The sequence below is a fragment of the Corvus hawaiiensis genome, chromosome 2 (assembly GCF_020740725.1).
Source record: "Corvus hawaiiensis isolate bCorHaw1 chromosome 2, bCorHaw1.pri.cur, whole genome shotgun sequence".
NCBI lineage: Eukaryota > Metazoa > Chordata > Aves > Passeriformes > Corvidae > Corvus > Corvus hawaiiensis.
In genome coordinates this window covers 122,009,231-122,029,544 of record NC_063214.1, presented here as the reverse complement: position 1 = coordinate 122,029,544, position 20,314 = coordinate 122,009,231, and the positions used below count along the sequence as shown (strand labels likewise).

At 51.6% G+C, this 20,314-nt stretch overlaps 2 long non-coding RNA genes across 3 annotated transcripts; one reads left to right on the top strand and one right to left on the bottom strand.

The window, feature by feature from the left end:
- Positions 1-1,630: 1,630 nt before the first annotated feature.
- Positions 1,631-20,041, bottom strand: LOC125319887. 2 transcript variants are annotated; one of them, XR_007200932.1, is made up of 3 exons: positions 19,594-20,041; positions 4,344-4,698; positions 1,631-3,341 (listed from the first exon to the last, which is right to left on the bottom strand). It is a non-coding gene; the product is annotated as an uncharacterized LOC125319887 (long non-coding RNA). The 2 variants fall into 2 exon arrangements; XR_007200933.1 differs by lacking the exon at positions 4,344-4,698.
- LOC125319873 lies at positions 14,184-17,063 on the top strand. Its single transcript, XR_007200926.1, has 2 exons — positions 14,184-15,614; positions 15,716-17,063. It is a non-coding gene; the product is annotated as an uncharacterized LOC125319873 (long non-coding RNA).
- Positions 20,042-20,314: the final 273 nt, after the last annotated feature.

The following is a 20,314-nucleotide window of genomic DNA, read 5'->3' as shown; positions in this document are numbered from 1 at the left end:
AGGGGAATCAGGAAATGGATTGGGATGGTGCCCCTGTGCCCCACTCAGGTGAGAGCCCACCTGCAGAGCTGCCCCAGCCCTGGGACCAGCACAGGGAGGACGTGGGGCTGCTGGAAAGAGGCCAGAGGAGGCACCAGGATGAGCAGAGGGATGGAGCAGCTCTGCTGGGAGGAAAGGCTGGGAGAGCTGGGATTGTTCAGCCTGGAGAGGAGAAGCTTTGGGCTGAGCTCAGTGTGGCCTTGCAGGGCCTGAAGGAGCTGCAGGAAAGCTGGAGAGAGACAATTCCCAAGGGCTGGAGGGCCAGGAGCCAGGGAATGGCTTCCCAGTGCCAGAGGGCAGGGCTGGATGGGAGATTGGGCAGGAATTGTTCCCTGGGAGGGTGGGCAGGCCCTGGCACAGGGTGCCCAGAGCAGCTGGGGCTGCCCCTGGATCCCTGGCAGTGCCCAAGGCCAGGCTGGACATTGGGGCTTGGAGCAGCCTGGCACAGTGGGAGGTGTCCCTGCCATGGCAGGGCTGGCACTGGATGGGCTTTAAGCTCTCTCCCAACCCAGGCCAGCCTGGAATTCTGTGATTTAACCCTGAGGATCAGGGATTGATCCCAAGCTTTTGTCCAGGGAATGCTCCTTTGGCACAGCCCCACCAGCTCTGGCTCCTCTGCCTCCCTCCTACCACTTCCACGCTCATCCTTCTCCAGGTTCCCTGCAAACACCATCCCTGGCCTGCAGCCCCAGGAGCTGCCCCCTCTCCCCAGCCCGAGGGGCCCTATCAGGAGGATCTCTCCCATTGTTCCCAACTCCTGAGCTCCATTTCCTTTTTCCTTGTGACCTGCAGCTCCAGTGGCAGCAGGGGTTTGTCAGGGGAGCATTGATTCAGCAGCTGTTGTGCACATGAACCTCCAGCCTGTGCTCTTTATCCAGGCAGGTTTAGGGACTTCCAGGACTTTTTGTCCTGGCAGGATTTTCTCAAGGCTTTATTTTCTGCTTCCCACCCAACAATGCCAAAGGGAGCTGGGAGAAGGGTGCAAACAAGAATCTCACAGCAACCCTGCACCTGCAGGCAGTTCCTTCTCATTCCACCTCTGGAACATCCCCCCCCCCCCCCCCCCCCCCCCCCATCAGCCCCATTCCCAGGGACTCGGGGCTGGATCGGACCCTGAGGGATAAAACATCAAATCCTCCCCAGATTTTTATTTTTTCACCTTAATGTACAAAAGCTGTGGTGCAGGAATAGGAAAAGCAGCATGGACACCACTCAGGGACCCCCTGGGATTTACCCAGGGCAGGGCTGACACCCAAAATCCACCCTCTGTTCTCCTTCTGTTTTTGGCTTTCCCTCCAAAAAAGGGAGATCCCTCTCTTTACCGCCAGCCCAGCTGCCTTTCCATCCAAATCCTGACCTGGAGAAAGGATTGTGACAGAACAAAAGGCATTTTGAATAAATTAAGTAGATGAGAAACAAAGTGGTTCATGCCAGAGCTCCAGGAGCGTTTGGACAGCGCTGCCAGGGATGCCCAGGCTGGGATTGGTGGGGATTGTGCAGGGCCAGGGCTTGGATCAATGATCCTGTGAGTCCCTTCCAGCTCAGGATATTCCATGATTTGATGCTGATCCAAATCCCAGTGCACAACACAGGCAATAGAAGCAGAGCCTTTATTTAATAACAAATTATTTAACCCGACCTGTGCACATTAAATCCTCTCCTGGATTTTTCCGTGGGCATTTTGCTCCTCATTTCCACTCCCAGAAGTCACTGAAATGGAGAAATCACCAGGAACTCTGAAGGATCCTTCCTTTCTCCAGCTCTGGGCAGGCTTCCTCTTCCCTCCTGAAGTTCCTCCAGTGGGAACCAAGGCAGGCAGTGCATTCCCTGCTCCAGCTTCTCCTCTTTATTTGCCCACAGGCATTTTTTAGGGATTTGCAGAGAATTGTGGAATTTTCAAAAAGGAGAAAAGAGCTGTCCCAACCTGCTGTGTTTATCAGATGTATTTGTGGGTTTATTCCATTAAATTTCCCATTCAAGGAGGAGGATGAGCCTGTACCTCCTGCAGGGACCACACCAGTGGGGCCCAGTTGGTCACCAGTTGCATCGGTGCCTGCTCTGGGGAAAGCCATTAAATCCCAGTGCAGGTGGCTCAGATAAACCCATTTTACCTGGGAATCTTCAGGAGATGGGGAAGAGGAACCCAGGAATTCCAGTGTCAGGGACAACCCATCCCAGGCCTGGCCTGGGGCCACCGTGTGTGGCTGTACCCAGATCCTTCCCCAGATCCCAAATATTCCTGCTCTGCTGACGCCTCCTGCTTCCATTTTTTGGGACTTTCTGGGCAGATCCCATCAAGCTGTTCCCAATCCCTACGGATTTAGAAATGCCCAACTGCCTGTGGAGGGCGTGGGATGAGATGGTCTTTAAGGTGCAGCTCAAACATTCTGGGATTCTGTGGTGATTTTGGGAACTCCAGGTCGATTTTGAGGAGTTCACCAGAGCAGAAATGATGCCCCGAAGGGCCAACACGTCACCAGAGCTGCACCTCTGTCCCAGCTGTGGTGACAAGGCAGCAAACACAACTTTTCCAACTCTGTGCCCTCCTCTTCCACTTCCTCTGATCCCTGATGGTGCCCAGGAGTGAAACCCAGGAGGGAAAAAGGTCTTTGCATGGATATTTCCAGCATTTATCAGGCTGTGCCAGTCTCTAACGTTCATTTCCCCGCTCGGCTCTCGTGCGGGGATGGCACCGCTCGGGCCCTGGTGCCACCAGCAGCCACCCCTGCTGCCTTTGCTGTCCCAACGTGACGCTGGCTTGGCCAAGGGCTCCGTAATGGGCAGCCTGTGGTGGAAACAGGATGTGAAGCACAGGATGGGAGTGGCAGCTGCCTTCGTTCTGTCCTGGCGGTGACACCGCTGCGCTCGCGTGCCTGGAGCCGAGCCCAAAACGTGAACACGGGGCCACAGAAATGGGGATTTATTTTTTTTTCCCTGTTTGCTCCCCAGGCACAATTAAAGGGTGATATCCAGAGTTTTGCTGCCAGGGCTGAGTCACAAGTGGCAGGACCTGGATGTGGCTCCGAGCCAGGCCCTGGCACGGCTGCGCAGATCCCGCACGTGGCGGGGATCAGGGATCAGGGATGGGCAGGGATGAGGTGCAGGCTGGAGCACGTTCTGCAGGTCCTGGCAGCCTCCTGGTGATGTGGGGTCACAGCAGCAGCCAGAAGTGGAATTCTGTGGCAAAGGGAGAGTCTGAGAATGGCAGGAGAGCAGCAAAAGCTGTGGAGGTCTCATACTGGAGCGGGGAGGAAGCTGAGTGCATTCAGAGCCAATCATGCTGGAAAAAAATGCTGGAAAAGCTGGGAAAAGAGGAAGAAAGAAACAAACTGAACTGCCTGGGGCTTCTATCATCCAAATCCCTCATTGTACATTGTCCAATAACATCTCTTTTACCCTCTGGCTCACACAGCTCTTTTCTTTCACGGGATGTGCAAGGAGTTTTCAGAGTTCTCCTGTACTGCTGAGGAGGAATATTGGGAATATCCAAGGCTCCTGCAGGAAAATGCAGCTAAGAAGGAGTGCAGAGAGCCCTGAGCTGTGCCAGGACCAAGCTGTTCCCACTGATCCCTGGAGCAGGCTCGGGCTGAGGGAATGTTTTGTATAAATCCCAGAGGATTCAGAGCTTTTCCTCACACCTATACTGAGGGTGGAGAGACAAACAGGTCACAGAGAGCCAGGCCTGGGGACCAGAAACCTGGGAATGGGATCCATGAGTTGGTCTGACCTGCTGTGGGACCATCCACAGAATCCTGGAATGCTTTGGGTTGGAAGGGACCTTAAAGATCATTTATTTCCAACCCTGCTGCCATGGGCAGGGACAGCTCCCACGATCCCAGGGTGCTCCAAGCTCTGTCCAACCTGGCATCTCCTGGGAAGCCAAGATGGCTCAGCCACCACTGAGAGCAGGAGAAGGACGGGGCAGATCCTCCCCCTGCCCAGGCAGGGTCTTGGGAAGGGATTTTCCGTGCAAAATATCTCCCGGCTCTAACAAATCTCCCTCAGCTCTTGCCTAACTCTCTGCAGCCTCAAAATATCCCCCTGGAAGTATCCAAGGGCAGCTTGGATGGGGTTTGGAGCAACCTGGCATAGGGAAAGGTGTCCCTGCCCATGGGAATGGGCTGATCGTTAAGGCTTCTGCCTCCAAGAAACTTTGGAGGAGGAGGAACAGGAGGAATGTTGGGGAAGGGGCATCCCTCAGCATCCCAGCCTTGGGAATGGTTCATTCCTGCAGCAAACACCTGCCAGGAGAGCTTGACCCAGATTTTTTGGGAGGAGTCATAGGGATAACGTGCAGGATCCACCTGTGGCCGAGGCCCTGGGGCCGCTGTCCCTGGTGACCGATGACCAATGACCGGTGAGGGCTCCTCACGTGAGCAGTGTCACATCCAGACATTCCTGCATCCCACTTCCTCCGGGCCAGCAGCCCTGGCTCAACCGGAAATGTCACTTGGAGACACGATCCACCTTGTATGTCCCGGGGCTGGCAGCATGGAAAACAAGCTGGGAGGAAAGTGGGGCTGGGAAATGCTCGAGGCTGGGGCTCATCCGGGCTTGTCCGGGCGCCTCCGTGGCTCCATGAATCCTCACTCCTGCCTCATTCCAGCACGTGGGATTTTAAAGGCATTTGGTCATGTCCTGCCTGTGCTTCCAGGTATTCTGGAAGAGGGGACACAGAGATCAGGTCAATTCCCACCAGCTCCTAAACCCCAGCCAGGGTTTTGGTGCTCTGAAATCCAACATTTGGGCAAAAATAGGACTAAAATAGCCTTGCTCGATTGTTTCCTTGCCTTGTCTTTTTCAAAAATGAAATTTCAGGAATAAGGGGATAAATCCTCAGCTGTGCCCTGGTCTGTATCCTATAAAACTGATGGAAACTTCCCAGTTTATTTGCCATCATTGGAAAGAACGGCCAGGTTTATTCCTTATGACCCTGGTATTCCTGCTCCAAACCCATTCCCTCATCCTTTTTCAAAAGCCCAGACTGCAGGGCCGTGGCTGGAGGAGGGAGGGGGACACCTTTGAGCAGGGGTCACTGGGAATTGCTATGGGGACGTGGCTGTGTCTGTGTGTCCCTCTCCATCCACACTCCCGGAATTCCCACCCTCCCTCTGGAAATCTTACCCCACCCCAGCTCCTTCATTCTCAGCCCTGGGAATGGCAGCTGGATGCCCCTCTGGAAGATGTGGGATCCCTGCTGGGGGATGTGGGATCCCTGCTGTGCTGCCCTGCTGAGGACAAGGAGGAATCCTGCACCTTTTTCCTGGGAATGACTGGGGGGAGTCCATCCTCCCGCACTTTTCCCGTCACCAGTTAGAGGCTGACACTAATCACGGTCATTAATTAGCGATCCAGCTGCTCTCCAGGGCAGGTTGGATTATGGACTCCCTGTCTCTCCCAGAGAATCAGGAAAATTCCCTCAGAGTCCCTGGCAATGAAACAAACCCCCCAAAATCGCTTGTCCCCCCACATGGTGCAGCTGATCCAGGGGTCATCACTCCCGAGGGATTGTTATCCATGTTTATCTTTCTACATTTCCACTGGACTTGGTTTCCAAGGAAAAAGAACCATCAAATCCAGGGAAGAGTCTGAAACTGTCACTTCAGAGAGGACATTGAGGGGCTGGAGCGTGTCCAGGGCAGTGAAGGGAGCTGGGAAGGGGCTGGAGCCCCAGGAGCGGCTGAGGGAGCTGGGAAAGGGGCTCAGCCTGGAGCAGAGGAGGCTCAGGGGGGACCTCACTGCTCCCCACAAGTCCCTGCCAGGAGGGGCAGTGAGGGGGGGTCGGGCTCTGCTGCCGTGTGCCAAGGGAAAGGAGGAGAGGAAATGGCCTCAAATGGCACCAGGGGAGGCTCAGGTTGGAGATTGGAAACAATTTTTCCCTGCCAGAGTGGTGAGGCCTTGGGATGAGCTGCCCAGGGAGTGCTGGAGTCACTGTCTCTGGGAGTGCTCAGGAGGAGTCTGGATGTGGCCCTTGGGGACAGGCTTTGGGGTGCTGCTGGTGCTGCTGGGGTGGCACTGGGTGATCCTGAAGGGCTCTTCCAGCCCTGATGATTCTGGGATCCAATGAAACCAGGTGGATTTTCCGTGTGGGTTTGGCTCTTGGGAATGGTGGCTTTAAACCTCTCAGCACCACATTTTGCCCCAAAATCTGGGATTTGGCTGTACACAGCTCCCTTGGCCTGGCAGCAGTGATGTTTTACAGGAAAGAGGGAGTTTCCCAGGTCTCTCCTTCCCCCTGGGAGCCCTCAGATCTGCTCTCCTCCAAGCACTAGCTCCTGCTTCTGATTTTCTTTCCACTTCTGCATTTGTTAGCCCAAGGCGGAGCTCACTCACGAGCTGCTGAGACTTTTAAAGCTCTGTGTGTTCTCCAGAGGAGATTGGACACAGGGAAAAAATGAGCTGAGTCCCACAGGCAGATTTAGGAATGTGTCTGACCACAAATTAACTGCTGCTGCTGCTTCCCAGGGGCTCCTGGCTGCCGTGGGGCCCAGCTCTCCCTCCTGCTTCCCAGGAAAAATCAGCTGAGCTCTCATCCTGCCTCAGCTGGGCTGCTTGCACGGAGGAGCCTCACGCCAGGAGCCGTCTGTGCTCCAGATCCCAGTTAAACCAGGGATGTTGCAAGGGCTGGCCGGTGTTTTGTGTTGCTCCTGGAGAGGATTTGGCTGGCAAGGGGTGGAACTGCGGCTGTTTGGCCGTGTCTGAGCGGGTTCAAACACCCCTGCCCAGCTGGCAGAACAGGCTGGAAGGGGTTGGGGCAGGAAGATGGCAGCTCAGATACGGAGGTTGCCTCATCCAGCATCCTCTTTCCTATTCCTGGCGACTTTCTTTCCCCATCCTTTCTCCAGCAGGGTGAAGCAGGGGTGGAGGTGTGCCCTGAGCAGGGACAGCTGTGCAGCCTCGTCCCTCCCAGGGGGACAGAGGACGTTCCTGGGGGTCTGGGCAGGGAAGGGAGCTGGGCTGGATGGTCCCGATGGCTCCTTCCCACCTTAGTCTATTCCATGGTTCTGTGGCTCCTCTGGTGGGACACGAGCTGCATCCAAAAGCACTGAGGAGGAACCAGGACACTTCTGACAGTCCCCGAGTTTAAAAACAATCAAAAATTAATGGGAGTTTATAACCAATAACCCCCCCGGACCCACCACCTCCTCTCTCATCCAACACCCTCCCAGAACAACTTTCCTCGTTTATTTTCCTCACCACTGACACACCTGAGTCCTCACCCGTGTTACCCTCCCCCTTTTGCCCCTTTTCCCGGAGCCCCTGGAGCGGGAACCTCCCAGGTTTCGGTATCCTGTCCCCGCCTGCCCGGACACTCCCTGCTGTGATTATCCCCAGCAGCAGCAGCAGCAGCGAGGCCACTCCTCCGCTCTGCCGCTTAAATAGTTAAATCCCTGGGGCAGCCGGAGCGGAGCTGCCGGGGGGGACAGGAGCTGCTCCGGGGCTGAGCGGGCGCTGCAGGTGAGGAGCCCTGGGCAGGTAAAACAACTCAGGGATGCTGTCCCAGAGGCAGCAATTTCTTCTATTAATGATACGGGAGCGCTGCTTTCATTGTTAATTTCAATTTTTCATTCGTTTGGGCTGCATTTATTGGATTTTTTTTTTCCCCCTCCTGAAAATCAGCTCTGTTTAACATTCTGGTTATCAGTAATATTTAAAAAAAAATAGCTAAATATGGCATTAGGCCTATAGAAGAGACCTGTAGCCCTGTTTTTGTGTTTTAATGTGTTTGTGTGCGTGGGGGGAGCAGGAATGTACGCAAACCTCCCAGAGTGCATGGATTCATTCCTATTTATGAAGCAGGAGATGGTGGTTGTGGAATGGGTTGGGGTAGAAGGGACCTTAAACATCATCCAGGGACACCTCCCACTGTCCCAGGCTGCTCCAAGCCCCGATGTCCGGCCTGGCCTTGGGCACTGCCAGGGATCTGGGAATTCCATCCCAGGGCTGGATTTCTGCCGCCTGTCCACTGTACCCCTGCAGTGTTTGTGTGGGCCACGCCTCTGCCCCCGCACAAAAAGGGTCACGCCAATCCTTAGGCTGTGGAGAGAGGACGAGGGGAAAGGGGCTGAGCCCAGTCATAGAAAAAAAAGGAAAAAAAAAAATCGGATTTTGGACCTGTTTAATACAACAATGGGGAAAAGGAGCAGCACAGAGCTGATGGGACATCCCGGGATCTCCACACTGCCCTTAAATACATCCCAGTGCCTTCCATCGGCACGGTGGGGATGGCTCGAAGGCTGGACCTGATGATCCCGCAGACTTTTCCCAAGCTGATTTCTGTGCTCCCAGGCTCTCCCAGCACTGTCTGTGGCTGGCACATGGACAAATAACCCAATTTATTGATACTCAACCTGTTTACTCTTCCCTGGGCACCTGGAGCTGCCCAAGAGCAGCCACAGATCCTTCCTTAGCCGTCTCTAAAGGCAGATCCTACCCTAAACTTCTTTTTTTTTTGGCTCGTTTTGGGGTGAAAGCTCAGGTTCTGCCATTCAGTGGCTGCAGAAGTGGCTGAGAATTGTCCCCGCTGAAGGTCACTGGTCCCTTGCTGCTCTTGGATTTTATTTTTTCTAATATATATTGGGATTTTCTTTAATATATTGAGATTTATTTTTATATATTGGGATTTTAAAAAATATATTGAGTTTTTTTAATATATTGAGATTTATTTTTATATATTGGGATTTTAAAAAATATATTGAGTTTTTTTAATATATTAAGATTTATTTTTATATATTGAGATTTTTTAAAATATATATTGGGATTTTAAAAAATATATTGATATTTTAAAAAATATATATTTTATATATTTTTTTATATATTGAGGTTTTTTTAATATATTGAGATTCTTTATATTGGTATTTTTTTATATTGAGATTTTTTGAATATATATTGAGGTTTTTTTTGATATATATTGGGATTTTAAAATATATAGATATTTTTAAAAATATATATATTTTATAATATATATTTATGTATTTTTAATATCTATTTTTTCATATTGAGGTTTTTTTATATATTCAGTTTTTTAAATATATTGAGATTCTTTATATTGGTATTTTTTTATATTGAGTTATTTAATATTGAGGTGGGTTTTTTAATATATATTGAGGTTAATATATATTGAGATTTTTTAATATGTATTGGGATTTTTTTACTATATTGAGGTGGGATTTTTTTACTATATTGAGGTGGGTTTTTTACTATATTGAGGTAGTTTTTTAATATTTTGAGGGGTTTTTTGGATATATTGAGGGGTTTTTTTGATTTTTTTTTTGATATATTGAGATTTTTTTTTTGATATATTGAGATTTTTTTTTTGATATATTGAGGTGGTTTTTTTAATATATTGAGATTGTTTTATATGTACTGGAATTTTTTTATATTGAGGTGGTTTTTCTCTATACTGAGATTTTTTTTAATATATTGAAGCTGGTTTTTTATGTTGAGGTGGTTTTTTTTATATCGGGACTTTTTTTAATATCAGGACTTTTTTTAATACTGACTTTTTTTTTTTAATATCGGGATTTGAAGTGCCTGTCCAACATTTCACTGAGCAGAAAACATTGATTTCCTTAGAAAGCAAAGTCTGAGGACCTGAAAGTCAAAATTCTGGCCTTTTATATTCAATTTTAAAGCCCCCAAAATTTGTACGCCTTGTTCCAGGACCAGCCCCACTCCAGGAGTTGGGGAATCCATAGAATTCCAGAAGGTTTGGGTTGGAAAGAACCTTCAGGATCATCCCATTCCCACTCCTGCCACGGGCAGGGACTCCTTCCACTATCGCAGGCAGTGGTGGGCACTGTCCATAAAAAACACGGATGGGAACATCCAAAGCTCAGTCTCAGCTTTATCTGCCAGCAAATAAAGAGAATTTTGGGTAGGGGGGAATTGAGGGTGGGCAGAGCGAGGGGTTGTTGGGGTTTTGTTGAGGTAGGACTGCAGGGAGTTTGGAATTCCACCTATCAAGAGGAGGAAGGAGCGGGGCTTTACTCCTGGATTTTGGTGCCCTGTGCTCCTCTCGGCACCGCCCACAAATCCCGTGGAGCAGAACAGCCTGGAGGGGCAGAGAGAGGAAAGGTGGGTTTGGGGCAACGGCTGAGAAAATCTTATAGGAAAACCCATGGATTTGCAGACAATCTTTTCCAGGATAAATCCTTTACCTGGGGTTCGGCCAAGGAATAAACGCCGTTCATCGCTCGGTGCCCTCTCACAGGGGAACCCAGACAGGTTTCACTCCTGAGCACAGCTGGGATCCCGGATTTCCAGTGCAGACAAATCCCTGGGGAGGGAATATTTACAGGAGCATGTGGGGACGGGAGAGGGGGAACGGCTCCCAGTGCCAGAGGGCAGGGATGGATGGGATATGGAGAAGGAATTGTTCCCTGGGAAGGAGGGGAAGTGCTGGGATGGAATTCCCAGAGCAGCTGGGGCTGCCCCTGGATCCCTGGCAGTGCCCAAGGCCAGGCTGGACATTGGAGCTTGGAGCAGCCTGGGACAGTGGGAGGTGTCCCTGCCCATGGCAGGGGTGGGAATGGTGTTATCTTTAAGGTCCCTTCCAAATTATTCACTAATTTTGAGTAGCCAGATTGGGCTGGGGCAGAGGGAAAAGTTTTACAATCCATGGGTGCTGTACTTGGAATCTGGAAGGGATTTTGCCTTTCTGTTCTCCTTTATAGACAAAAAAATCCCGTTTAGCTCAAAGCTCCACCTGAGCCGCGTGATCCCACACACCCAGAGCTGCTGGAATTCCTTGGATTCCCCTGGAACATCCCCAGCTCCTGTTTTGCCTGTAAATCTCCACAACCCTCGGCCCCTGGATCCCCCAGACTCCACACTGGGCTCCCACAGCCCTGCCGCAGTTATTTGGGCATTGCGAGATTCCAGGCGGAGCAGTCAGAGCCCGGCAGGATAAACACGCCCATTAACAGGGAATGGGTGCAAGGAGAGGAGACCTCCCCAGGAATGGCCATCCTTAATCATCCAGGATGTTCGGGCCATCCCAGCCAGCCGGGGGGCACTCCAGGGGTCTGGGGATGGGCTCATGCCAGGGCAGCAGGGAGGAAATGCCTCAATTCCCTGAGTCAGGAGTGCCGAGCATCCCCGTGCCAGGCACGAGGAGGGAGGATAAAACAATTCCTGCCAGAAGGATGAGAAAGGGAAGGAAGCTGCCAGGCGGGGACGGCAGCTGGTCTGACCTGGGGGTCAGGTGCTCTCTTTTCCAAGGATAATCATCCAGATATCTCAGGGGACACTGGCAGGAAGATCTGCTCTTTAGTCTCCATATTTTTTCAGGTTTTTAAAAAACTCTCTTATTCACATTAATTTTAAGTTTAAATGTAAACCCACTTCTGTAACCCACTTTTTAAAATCCACTTGTAAAATTTTTAAACTCACTTTTTAAATAGGTTCTTGTAGGAGATTTAAGGCAGAGCCAACCCCTCAGGTGTTGTACTGAGCTCTGGCTGCAGCAGGTGAGGCTGTTTCCTCATTTTTAAAGACCCTTTGGAACAGATGAGCTACACTGGTAACCAAAACAGGCTGAAAACCAAGGAAAACTGCAACAAGGAATCATGGAATGGTTTGGGCTGGAAGGGACCTCAAAGCCCATCCAGTGCCACCCCTGCCATGACAGGGACACCTCCCACTGTCCCAGGCTGCTCCCAGCCCCAATGTCCAGCCTGGCCTTGGGCACTGCCAGGGATCCAGGGGCAGCCCCAGCTGCTCTGGGCACCCTGTGCCAGGGCCTCCCCTCCAGGAAAGGGAATGATTTAAGTTAGCAAAAATTGCTTGTTTGGGATGAAACTCTTGGCCTCTATTTCCAGCCCTCATGGGCAGATTGGCACAAAGCTTTTCTAAGATTATCACATTCTTCTCAAAGGCCTTTCAGAGAGCTAAAAATGATCCATGGATTTCTGTCAAAATTGGAAAATGGTTGCTGTCCAAAGCTTATTCTTGGGTGTGAGATTGGGAGACAAGGCAAAAATGTTCTCATCTTTAGATTTTTCAGAATGGCAGGATTTTGAGGTTTGCTTAAAGGCAATGGTTTGCCCAGAGCAGCTGGGGCTGCCCCTGGATCCCTGGCAGTGTCCAAGGCCAGGCTGGACATTGGGGCTGGGAGCAGCCTGGGACAGTGGGAGGTGTCCCTGCCCATGGCAGGGGATGGCACTGGGTGGGCTTTAAGGTCCCTTCCAGCCCAAACCATTCCATGGATCTGTGACAATCCCAGTACTGATTTCCTCTCCTCTTGGTGATGTTACCTTTCATCCCATTTCCATTGAGATAATCCCCGGAACTGGCGGTGTTATTCCCGAGTTCTGACTTTGATGCTGCATCAGCAGCAGAACAAAACCAGCCTGGGGGAGCTGTGTGTGCCCGTGTTCCATGCAGACAGCACAGCTTTGGATTCTCTGAATTCCTGCCCTAACTTGCCACTGGCTTCCACTGTGGATCTCTGCCTGTCTGGTGTGCAGCTGGAGGATGGAATCCTGGAATATCCCGTGTTGGAAGGGACCCACAGGGATCAGCCAGTCCCACCCCTGCCCTGCACAGATCCCCCACCAATCCCAGCCTGGGCATCCCTGGCAGCGCTGTCCAAACGCTCCTGGAGCTCTGGCAGCCTCGGGGCCGTGCCCATTCCCTGGGGAGCCTGGGCAGTGCCCAGCAGCCTCTGGGGGAAGAACCTTTCCCTAAAATCCAACCTAACCCTGCCCTGGCCCAACTCCAGCCGCTCCCTGGGTGCTGTCAGGTCACGGGGAGCAGAGATTGGAGCTGGCCCTCTGAGGAGCTGCAGCTCAGGTGAACTCTGACCTGGGGCTCTTCCAGCTGGACATTCCAAGTGCAGGAATCGCCAGAGTGGAGAACAGGGAATGGTGTGAAGGCCCTGGGCTCAGCTAATCGGTTCTTTTTTGCTTTGTTTTGTTTAGATTGGGCATCTGGAGTGGAAGCTGCGATGGCTTTGAGCAACCGCACCAACAGCAGCTCGCTGCTGCCCAGTTTACTGCACATGTTCGTGGAACAGAAAAAAGCCCTTCGGTTCAACAACTACAGCAACCCCGCCCTGGAGCTGCAGGAGGAGATCATGGCCTCGTTTTACATCCTCATCATCGTCGGCTTCTTTGGCTTCCTCCTCTTTGTCATGATGCTCAGCAACATCGTTTCCAGCAAGCCCGAGAACTACATGGATTATCTGTACTCTGGGAAGCTGGGCCCGCCCCGGAGCCAGCGGGAGCTGCCCGGAACTGAGAGCAAGGACACCTTTGTGATCATCAACAGCGCTGCCTTCCTGGAGCTGCAGCGGCAGGACGGCAAAAACCACCCCAGCACTGAGAGGCTGAGCACAAACTTGGCCCTCAGGGATGTGTGAAAATGGTTTTGTTTCATCTTCCTTCTGTTCAGCCCACCCAGGGATGATTTTCCTTCACAAGGAGCCGTGCCAGGACGGGCACAGCTCTTGTGGAGGCTTCCCACGTGCAGCTGTGAAGGCACCATAGTGAAACCAGTGTTATTCCAGCTCCAGGCCTTTGGATGGGAGGCTGGAGATGAATTCCCTGCTGGGCTGCTCTTCCATGGCTGTTCCTATCGTGTTTGCATGGCTTGGCTCTCGGGGGGAGGGATCACCTTTCCTTTGCCGTTGCTTCCAGCAGGGTCAGGACATGTCCAGCTGGGACAATGTGTCTGTGCCTGCTTCCTGGTATTCTTTATTCCCTAATTTATTTGGGTGCCAGTGAGCCCTGGCTGTGACTGTGCCAGCAGAAACAGGCACTGCAGCCTGCATGTCCAGCCTCAAATGATGGGAAAGGGCTGGTGATCTGTGTCCAGCCATTCCACAAGGAGTGAAGGTCATTTCAAGGATCTGGAGGCACACGTTGGACTTGCTTGGTCTGCAGCAGGTTTTGGACAGAGGTCGTGCATTTCTCAGCAGCTCTTCCACACTTGGCTTCCCTAAACCTGGAAAATGAGGAGGGTCAGGACATCCCATTCCCAAGGCCTTGGAGACAGGACACAGGGAATGGCCTGAAGCTGGAGGAGGGCAGGGCTGGATGGGAGATTGGGCAGGAATTGTTCCCTGGGAGGGTGGGCAGGCCCTGGCACAGGGTGCCCAGAGCAGCTGGGGCTGCCCCTGGATCCCTGGCAGTGCCCAAGGCCAGGCTGGACATTGGGGCTTGGAGCAGCCTGGGACAGTGGGAGGTGTCCCTGCCGTGGCAGGGGGTGGTATGGGATCTTTTAAGTCCTTCCAATCCAACCCATTCCATGCTTCTGATGTCCCTGCCTTGGGTAGCCTCAGGGCTGACAGTTCTCAGCTGTGGCAACAATTCCAAACAATTCCTTTGGGGTTTAGTGCCACCCCTCTCCTCATGGAATCCCACGGAGCTGTTGCTGCTTCCCCAGGTGGTTACAGGAACAAAGGGGGGAGTTGCAGTTTTGGGGTGTCTTTTGCAGGCCCCCACAGGGCTCAGGAGTGCTCAGTCCATGCCCTGCAGAGCCCAGGAATCCAGGATGGGAGATTTGGAGAGGCAAATGCTGGTAGAGGGTTCCAGCTTGCTACACTTGGTCCAAGAATTCATTGGGAAAAGCTCTGGAGTCTGCAAACCCAAATGGTTGGAGACTGGTGGGGCAGATACTGTGAGAACTTTGAGGCATTTGGTTATAGGAGTAAAAATGCTATGAAATCCTATAAAATGGTGAGTTTGGGGGGTGAATGTTGGGGGCTCCACTCGGCCTCCTTTAGGTTCCTTTGTGTGTTTGCTCGTTGTTACTGACAGGAAAAGAATTCCCAACAATTGTATAGGAAGCATTATTCCCTAATTCTCCTTCCACAGAGTTTTACTGTCTGGAACTTCACATTTTGCTACTGTGATGTTTTTCTCTCCCTGTTTTTCCTGTATCCTTTCCTGCCGTGATGAAGTGTTGTTATTATGGGATTTTGCCACTGTTCTGGCCCATCCAGCTGGCTGGAATTGATTTATTCCATGTGGGCCACATCCTTAAAGGGAGTTTCCAGAGCCTGATCTCCTCAGAATTGTTCCAAGGCTGCCACTTCCAGATGATATCCAAGCTGAAATCCAAACCACTCTCTTGGCTTTCCACACTTGTCCTTGGAATTCCAGAGTTTCATCTTTCCAGCAGAGACCTCTCCTTTTTTGGACAGGTGCATATTCCCAGCCACTGGCTCCAGCAGAGACCAGTTAGGGACTGGAGTTGGTTTTGGATCCTGTTCCTTTGGCTTCCCTGCTGTGTCGGCTCAGTCGGAGCCAGGATCTGCAATTCCAGCTCCTGGCAGCCACGTTCCCATTGCTGCTGCTCAGCTGGGAAGTGGCAGGTGTTTAAAGGTAGAAACAACATTTGAGCTTCCAGGTTTGTTCCCTCTCCCCAGTGGGGATGTTTTCCAGAACAGGACAGGTGGCACCATCCAAAGTTGGATCCAATTTCCGCTGTGCCACCACCAAGAGGAGATTCCAGCCTGACTTCCAGCAGCTCTGACAATTCCTGCTTTGCACACCCAATTTTCCATGGAAACAGCATCAGGGAGCAGAGTTGGTGGTGCCTCATTCCATGGCCAGATCCTGGTTTTGGAGGTGCCTCATTCTGTGGTGAGATCCAGGTTTGAGGTGCCTCATTCCATGGTGAGATCCAGGTTTTGGAGGTGCCTCATTCCATGGTGAGATCCAGGTTTGAGGTGCCTCATTCCGTGGTGAGATCCAGGTTTTGGAGGTGTCTCATTCCATGGTGAGATCCAGGTTTTGGAGGTGCCTCATTCCTTGGTGAGATCCAGGTTTGAGGTGCCTCATTCCGTGGTGAGATCCAGGTTTTGGAGGTGCCTCATTCCATGGTGAGATCCAGGTTTGAGGCATCCATCGCCTGCTCCCGGTTCTGGGCAGGGATTTCACCTCCTGCACCAGTGGCTGCTGCAAGGAAGTGCCAGGCTGGAGTTTGAATTCCACAGGGAAGGTCAAAGTGACCTTCCAAAACCAAATTCCCTGCTGGTAGATGACAGAACTCTGATATTCCCTTGGGAATGAGCCCATTCCTGCTCACACCTTCACCAGCTCCTGCAGGTGGGTGAGGTGAGTCCTTCCCTCTGCACTGGGGGCTCCACGTCCCAAAAGGAGAGGGAAGATCAAACCCTGACCACTCAGGATCTGGTGGCTTTGTCCCCTTCCCAACCACTCTGTCCCAGCCCCTTGGAGCTTTCCCTTCCGGCTTTTCCCTCCTCACCCAGGCAGACGCAGCTGTACCTACAACATTTCAACCATGCTGATAAAAGCTCCAACTCCTAAAGAAATCCTGATCCTACGGAGTCCAGGCAGGGAATGTTCAGTATTTCCAGCTGAAACAGTGGCTGGGATGAGGCAGAAGCCGTGAGTGTGATGCCAGCCAGGGGGAGTGTGATAAACTCAGCCTTGGCTGAGAATTCCTAATGCTGAACCCCAACTTCCATCAGTTTTCACAAAGTCTCTCCCTGCTTTAGCAGGAAACCACCAACTCTTGTACTGAGTCTGTTCTGAGGAGTTTAGGGCTCTTAATTTAATTATTGTCTGAATTTATTTTCTAAATTTGCCTCCTTTTTCTGTTTCCATCTTGAGGCCATCTTTGATTTGGGCAAGTTTTTCTCTCTCGGTTCCAGCAGAGCTAAAATTACCCACTTTTGGAAAGGTTTTTTGATACCAAAAATACAACTTTGGTGTGGGACTTCAGCTCATGCTCAGGAATTCATCAGCCAGCAGGAGGGAAAAGAGACTATTTAAATTGGGGGTGGTATTGGTTAGAAAAGGAATCCTAATCTTTGTCACTTTGCATAAGACTGGGAGAGAACCAAATTCCCTGTAGAGAGTTGGTTTTGGAAAAAAAAACCCACAAAACTTTTAATTTAGATAAAAATAGAATATTAAATTTCAAACTTAATTTTAGCTGTAATGTAATACAGCAGTAAAAAAATCCTACTGTTGCTGTGTATTTCATTATGTTCTGTATTTCATGATGGTTTTAGTTGGCATTTTAAAATAAAGGGTTTGTGATGATTTTTAGCTTGAATCTCAAATGTGATGACTGGGAAGGTAATGACATAATGAGCCCTGAGCTGGGTAATTGGGGTGTAAGTGATAATTGCCACCCTAATTGCTCCTTTAATAGGGACATTGTTCAGGGGTAAGTGGGAAATTTGGTGGTTAGGTTGGTTTGTGTCACTTCTACAGGACTGGGACAGAGGAGAATCCGCTGCTCAGTGCCACTGGGATTCCATGGCCAGATCACAGAATCCCGGAATATTCAGAGCTGGAAGGGACCCACCAGGATGATCCAGTCCCACCCCAGGTCCTGCACGGACCCCCCAGCAATCCCAGCCTGGGCATCCCTGGCAGCGCTGTCCAAACGCTCCTGGAGCTCTGGCAGCCTCGGGGCCGTGCCCATTCCCTGGGGAGCCTGGGCAGTGCCCAGCAGCCTCTGGGGGAAGAACCTTTCCCTAAAATCCAACCTAACCCTGCCCTGGCCCAGCCCCAGCCAGGTTCCTGTCCCTGGCACAGGGAGCCATTAGTGCTGCCCCTTCTCTGCCCTCACCAGGACGGTCTGACTGGGGGGTTGAAGGAGGCAGGGACAGCCAGAGCTGCGGCGATGCCACCTGGCAGCCTCACCCTGGGCCACTGCAGTGACAGACCTTGCCTGTCCCCAAGGCCTCAGGAACACCATCCTCAGCCTGGAACAGCTCAGGGAGAAGGGAGGGAACAGGGAAGGAGAGGGAAAGCCCTGCTTCATTCCTGAACCCCAGGACACTGCCTGGCTGCTCCCACAGCTCTTCCCTCACCGGTTTCCCCTTGGTGCCCACTCACAGTCAGGAGGGAGCTAAAGGCAATAGTCACAAAAGTCACGGAGCCTTTTTGTGTCTGTCTCGAGAATGGCACGTTCTGACTGGCGCAGGATGAAATAAATAAATTAAATAATTAAACAAGGAAACAACCAGGTCAGGGAGGGATCCTGCCCCTGTGCCCAGCCCTGGAGGCACCTCTGGGGTGCCGTGCCCAGCTCTGGCTCCTCAGCCCAGCAGGGCCAGGGAGCTCCTGGAGCGGGGCCGGCGGAGGCTGCGCAGCTGAGGAAGGGCCTGGAGCAGCTCCGTGCCCAGCACAGGCTGAGGGAGCCGGGGCTGCTCAGCCTCGAGAGGAGCCCCAGCTGAGAGGGGCCCTCAGCCCTGGCTGTCCCTGGCTGCAGGGAGGGCTCAGGGCAGGGCCCGGGCTCTGCTCCGGGGCCCGGCAGCGGCACCAGAGCCACGGGCAGGGCCTGAGCCCGGCAATTGCCCTGCACAGGAGGCAGAACTGCTGCCCTGGGCAGGGCCCGGGCTGGAACAGAGCCCAGAGAGGGGCTGGAGCCTCCTCCCTGGGGATATTCCAGAATATCCACACTCCTGGGCCCTGGGCTCTGGGATGATGCTGGAGCAGGGAGCTGGCACCACATGTCCCAACCCAACCCATCCTGTGAGTCTGTGAAGCACCACCTTCAAATTAGGGAACAGAGAATAGGATTTGCACTTCCAGTGAGTGCCAAGAGAATTAGGCACCAAAAGAATTAGGGAATAATTCCCTCCAGGCTTTTCTTCCCACACTTTACATCCAGTTCTTCAATAGTGAGATCCATGAATGAGTTTTTTGGGGGACCTCGGGCCATCATCAGGCCTTTAAATGTGCCCTTTGGAAAATCAGTAATTCCAGCAGGATTATCCCTGTCAGGTTCTGCTCCTGGTATCCTTTATTAAGGATAAAAGCACATATTAAAGGAACACTAATAAAAGAGAGAATTTGAAATCCGAATGTTTCGTTTCAGGTGTATCCCACGACCAGGTGCATCTGTGCTCTGCTTGGATCAGGGACAGATAATTTACACAAAAATGGGCCAAAAATCCAGTTTCACCACCTCTTGCAAATTCCTCTGTTATAGGGAGTCAGGAGACCATGCCTTGAACGTAAATCCCCCAAATTTCAACAAAGACAGGGCTGGAAAATGAATTCTATAGGTCAAGTCTGTCTTTGACTCCAAGGGGGATCTGCTCCTGAGCAGGGAATTGAATAAATCTGGAGGATTCCAAGTGCCTTTCCCACTGCAGTCACATTAAAATCTGGTGAAAATGGGAAATTCAGATTTTCCCCCCTAAAACCTGGTGCCAGCTCAGTGGCTCCCAACACCGAGCACTTCACTGCCACCACTCTGCAAGGAACTTCTCAGGGACAGGCAGGAGAAATCTCCCTGAAAGGGAAGTTCCCACCAATTAGTGGTTGGTTCAGGCTTTAAGGCATTAAATTCAGCCTCTCAGGATAAAATCTGGCACCTCATCAGGGCAGATTTTTCTTCCCCATGCCATTAATTAGTGAAATTTGGTGATTTCCCATGGTCAGCGATGCAAAGTGGTGTTTTGTAACAGTTTTCCCAAGTTCATTGAACATTTTCCTCCTTTTTTTTTTTTTGGAAGTGGCTCCCAATTTACATTATTATTGTGTTCCTTGTGGATTTCTGAGAGAATTAAGGCCATAAAAACATAAAAGAAAGAAGTTATGATTCACCGAAGAGACAAACCTGTGCTGTGCTCCTCCTGTGTCTGGAAATCATTGAAATGGGAATTTTTGTGTCAGAGAGAGATGTGAAACAAGGGACCTTCAGAAGAATCCACAGATTTAATTCTCCAGAGCTGAGATGTGAATAGAAAAAGAAAAATAACCCAGCTTTTCTCAGCTTCAGATTCCTCAGCAAAAACATCTGCTCATGTTCTATGTGAGGGAGGCAGCAGGGAATGGGAAATGGAGCAAAAAAGGAGGGAAGGGAAAGGGAGAGACTGGAGAGGGGCAGGAGTGATTTTAAGGTCCTGGTATCTTAACCCTGACCATAATTCCACATTGTCTTGAGGCAGAAATTGCTCCACTAAATATCCCAGAAGAATCAAGGCTGGCAGAGCCCTCCAGGATCACCCAGTGCCACCCCAGCAGCACCAGCAGCACCCCAAAGCCTGTCCCCAAGGGCCACATCCAGACTCCTCCTGAGCACTCCCAGAGACAGTGACTCCAGCACTCCCTGGGCAGCTCATCCCAAGGCCTCACCACTCTGGCAGGGAAAAATTGTTTCCAATCTCCACCCTGAGCCTCCCCTGGTGCCATTGGAGGCCATTTCCTCTCCTCCTTTCCCTTGGCACACGGCAGCAGAGCCCGACCCCCCCTCACTGCCCCTCCTGGCAGGGACTTGTGGGGAGCAGTGAGGTCCCCCCTGAGCCTCCTCTGCTCCAGCCTGAGCCCCTTTCCCAGCT